Source organism: Bremia lactucae, linkage group LG6 (assembly GCF_004359215.1).
Source record: "Bremia lactucae strain SF5 linkage group LG6, whole genome shotgun sequence".
In the NCBI taxonomy this organism is placed as follows: Eukaryota; Oomycota; class Peronosporomycetes; order Peronosporales; family Peronosporaceae; genus Bremia; species Bremia lactucae.
The window spans coordinates 3,464,455-3,469,518 of record NC_090615.1 but is presented as its reverse complement, the minus strand read 5'-3'; positions in this window follow the sequence as shown (position 1 = coordinate 3,469,518).

The following is a 5,064-nucleotide window of genomic DNA, read 5'->3' as shown; positions in this document are numbered from 1 at the left end:
GATCGCGAACCAGATTCTCATGTTGAACCTGAAGCTTCTCATGCCGGTTCTGAATATCCTCGAAACTGCGATGAGCTGACGACAGCTCATTACGAAGAGCGTGATATTTCCGTTCGTACTCCAACATGGATTACGCACTCTTCGAACGGTCTTCTAACCGCTCGATATGGTGAGCCTGCACCGTCTGTTCTAACGAGCGACGCTTGCCGCGCTCGTGGTCAAGTCCCTCCTCCAAATCATGGAGGAAGCGATCAGTTTGTCGATCTTCGACTATAGATCCGACACACGGTTCGGATCTGATTTTCCCTCCTCCACCACAACCATTGGTGGATTCCCAACGTGGTCAACGTTTCCTTGTGGAACGTAATCAAAACCACCGTGATGTGAAGGGGCAGCGAACGAGTTATCTTGTTCGCTGGCACGGATATCAACCTTCACACGACAGCTGGGAGCCTCGTTCCCAGCTGGTTGCTGACGTTGAGGGCCTCGTCCGTCAGTATGACGAGACCCATCCGATGGTTCAAAAGGTCCATCGGAAAACGCGCGCCCCTGGCGCATGTAAATCGATTGCAAAACGTCAATCGCATCCCGCATCTCAATAGAGATGCCCGCAGCCCTTCCCCAGGGCGAAGAAAGGGAATAGGCATCTTCTTTTACTCTCTACGCGTTGATAACACAACACGGACAGGGATCACCCTACGTGAAGCATGGAAGTCCAGCCTCACGTGACAACCATTGCAATTTATACTTTGCATCCGTGAGAGCTCGTTTCTCAAACTTAACGCGAATCGCGTCAACTCTTTGAAGCCAGGCCTCCCGTCCAATGTCTTTGACGTTGCGAATGAACGCGCTCCAGACTTGCATAAGCGAGACTTTACCTCGCTTATTGTTGCTACTAAACAATCGATGCTTAAGAAAAGCATCGAGATAAAAATCTTTCTTAGCGCAAAAGTTTTTCGCGCTGGGATCAAGGCCATGTAGCTTTGTTGCAATAAATAAGGGATGTTTATTGTGAGGAGTAGTCTCTCCAGACAAGCTATTGATTAGGCGTTCGGGCAAAAGCCACGGCTTCTTTTCAGGGGCGAAGGATACATTTTATTGTCTTCACTCCCCAAAGTGGTACCCACTGAAGCAGGGGTACCACAAAAACTTTGATGACGATGGCTTACGCCATCGTCATCACCTTGCACAGAAACAGGTAGGTGCAGATGCGTTCGCATCTTACGTGGCAATTCTATTGGGTACGCATTGCCTCTGCGATGCAGTACACGGAAAGGCCCAATAAACTGGGATAGTAGCTTACTGCTACCCACATTAGTGATTACACGCTTAGTTAGGTTTACCGTAGAGAGTAGCACTAGATCATTAATTTTTAATAAATGAACATTTGCTCTTCCGTGATTGTCTGCATTCCGTTTCTGACGGTCCACTGCGTTAGCAATGGAATCCTGAACGATACGGATTATTGATTGTCGAGTTAGCAGAAATTCTTCTGCTGACTCATTTGTTTTGTCTTTTTCAGTACGCTTTGTGCGCACCGCCATTAGATCTTTCTCATCTTCGAAGTCGATATCGACATCATTCGCGTCGTTGGTAACTTTGACGCGTGATGAGCATGAGTTAGAAGTGGTTTTGCTCGTGCCAGTCCACCCCCCCTTAAACTAGAGGATCCTTTTGACTGGGTGGGTGTACGTGGATGGCGTAAGCCATTCACGAAGAACGGTGTATGCGTTGTAGACGCATGCACCGAATTATTGATGGCAAATTCGACCATCGGTAAAAACTCGCTCCAATTCGGATACGATTGGACGTAACCTCGAAGTATCTCTTCGAGGACGCGATTTACGCGTTCTGTTTGACCATCCGTTTCTGGGTGATCGGATGTTGACATAGTCAGCCGTGTTCCGAGAGATCGGAACACGGATTGCCAAAACTTCGTTGTAAACCGTGGATTTCTATCCAAGACCAATTCACGGGGTAGACCGTGGAGTTTGAATACCGTGCCGATAAAGACACGGGCACAGCCCGGAGCCGTAATCGACTCTGGCACTGCAGCAAGATGTACCATCTTGACGAATCTGTTTACAAAAAACGGATTCCATTGTTTTTGTGATCGTCTTTGGGAAATCCGAAGACGAAGTTCATAAATACGGACTACCAAAACTCTGCCGGAAGTGGTAGAGGTTGGAGAGGTGCACGGGATGAAGGGCTAGGCTTCACCCGTTGACATACCTCGCAAGCACGAATGTACTTGCGCTCGAACTGTTACTGGCGGGGCCAGTAAAAGTCGCGACTTACTGTGAGGTAAGTCTTCTCACGTCCACGATGCCCACTTGTTGGTGCATCGTGACACTCATACATGATGCGCAAGCGCAAATCATTGTGAGTTGGGACGACGACACGTGGAGTGTCGCCGGCAACGGCTGTGTAATACAATAAGCCGTTGCGTGTTGTGTATCGATCGGATGACGATCAATACAAAGCCGGTAAATCTTTAAAAGATTTATCGGATGGATTCATCAGATGATTAATTAAACCCAGAAGGTCTTTATCTTATGTGTAGGCTTTATGTCATCACCCAAGGTTGATGACGGAAAGTGTATGAACCTGACGAACGTGAGTTATATGAAATTTCCGCGTCCGTCTTCCCGTACCGCAGCGAGATCCTCTACGATCTACGGTCGGTGCGAATTCTCACAACGGCCTCAACAGATTCGTCACGCATCTGTTGAATGTTGCAGGGGCGTTACTAAGCTCCTGTGGCATTACTAGTCATTCCCAGAGCATCCCACTGGGAGTGCTCAGTGCTGTGTACGGGATGTCTCTTTCACGCATAAGAATTTAATAGAACCCATCCATCAGATACATAGACGAAAAGATGGTCTGTTAGACATATCATCTATGATTACGTATTTCTAGGTATCGGCGTTTGAGGTGGTACCGTTGCAGCATTCAGTTTATTGAATGCGTGCACTATTCGCCACCCTCCTGTGGCTTTTTGCACACAGAAGGTCGGAGAGCTATGTGGGGAGGTTGACTCCCTCACATGGCCCTGTTTTAATCGATCGGTAAAGAATTTATCGATCGCAAGTACTGTGTCATGAAGCAGTGGCCACTGCCTCGTGAACAAGTACTTGCGAGCCCGGTTTGAACTCGATCTCATGTCGAGTGCCTTTATCCTTAGGCAACTCGCATGGAACTGTTTCAGGGAATGCATCCCTGAATTCAATCAAATCCTTGTAGAAAGGATTTGTCTTACGTGACTCCCAGGATGAGTAGTATATATCTGTCATTCCGATTCTTTGCATCGAGGACACTTTCGTCCATCGATGAGCTGCTGAGGACCTGTCCGTTCTCTGCAAAAATTACCTGACCGAATATCGGTTACGTATTCGTCCTATGTGACGAGTACGCAGATCTGCTTGATTCTACCACTATGCAGATCTCTCAAGAACCGCTTGGGTTCTAGTATTGGTAATGGAGTTATCTCCGAAGTTAACTTCGAAGGCGCATACAGATCAAGAGTACAAGCAACCACTCTTGATCCGTCATTAACCAATACATTTAATGTCTCGGTTTCTTCCTGGGATTTATCCACAGGCTACCGAGGGAGGGATTAATTCCTCGGGATATTGAAGTCTAGTTACTTCACTATTTGAGGAGATTTATCTTCAAGTACGTGGGGACCAATTCCCACAACGTTTTCCGAGTGTGATTGCGCTATCACAGTTGGGTCCTCTACAGTCGACTCTCTACTCGACCTAGGATCATCGTGTGTCGATTTTTGACAACCGGTATCTTCCTTGAATGTCGCCCGCTAGGCATACATTTATGTCTGAATAAACTCGACTTGTTCGAGTGTTTTTTTTCGGCACTACCTGTGCATTAGAACAGCCGTCGGCAGCTGACTCCACAGGGTGATTAGTAATCACACTGTGATCTTGTGCAGTTGTACTAACGACCGTACCACAAGTGAGTTCATCGCACTCACTCGTAGTACATCCACACGCTTGTAGACGCTCCAAGGCGTTAATGAGATAGCCATCTGATGAACAAGTGGCAGGCATCTTTACGGATCGATGCTGCCATTGATTCTTGGCTCATATTTTCTGAGCCAATGTAAACCTAGTTAACGTGTAGTGAATTTTCACTACGCGTTTCATTACTGTTATCGATGCGCCTGTCGCTAGACGCACCGTCATCCTCGTTGGAAGGATGTCGCGCTCAACATATTTGAGCCTACGACCCTCTAGTGACTGGCGAAGAATAAAGTTATTCGACGCTCCGCAGTGCACTAGAGCTCTTAGTGACAAACCGTTTGTCCATTACAATTTCAAGGTGATGAGGGATACCTCATCACCAGGTGCAGAGACATATAATGATTGTGTGTCCGGAGCAACTTTAGTCAAGAGATTTGCAAATTCTCTTGAGGTTGCTGGATCAGTGGGGCGTTGCGCCCCCACTGGCCCCGACCGTTTTTTGGCGGTCCGCCATCGTTGCGATTTTGCAACAACTTCGGACTCGCGACCATTGCCCTTTCTGGCATTCGGTCTATTATTACGTTCAGTACCTCTCATAAGGGCTCGTCACTTTGTCGACGAAACCTCGCTTTTCAAACGATAAGCGATTGCAGAAATGCAATCGCTATCAAAAGTTAGGACACTACGCTCATGAGTGTAGTGCCCCATGCCCAGTACCGGCATCGTACAACTCGGGAAACCATCTTAAGAGGGAGTCCCCTATACTTAGAGATGTCAATCTTTAAGGTTTCTGGACGACGCATGTGCGTCATCCCAGGTACAGAGGTCTGTACCTGTTGTAATCTCAACAGTTCTGCCGGTTGAGAGCTGATTAAGCAAGGCTACCTTCTCCTTCTCCTCGTCAACTTTACGTTGTATGTACCTGGCGATGGCTGAATGGAGGGCATCTCTGTCCAAACCGGACAGCATGGCCAAGATGGCATCATTCCCTACGGTCGAACTCATTCGTTCGACCGCACTCCTTTCTATGTCACTTAGAAATGAGCAGAGGAAAAAAAGACTCTTAAAATCACTATCTTTAAAG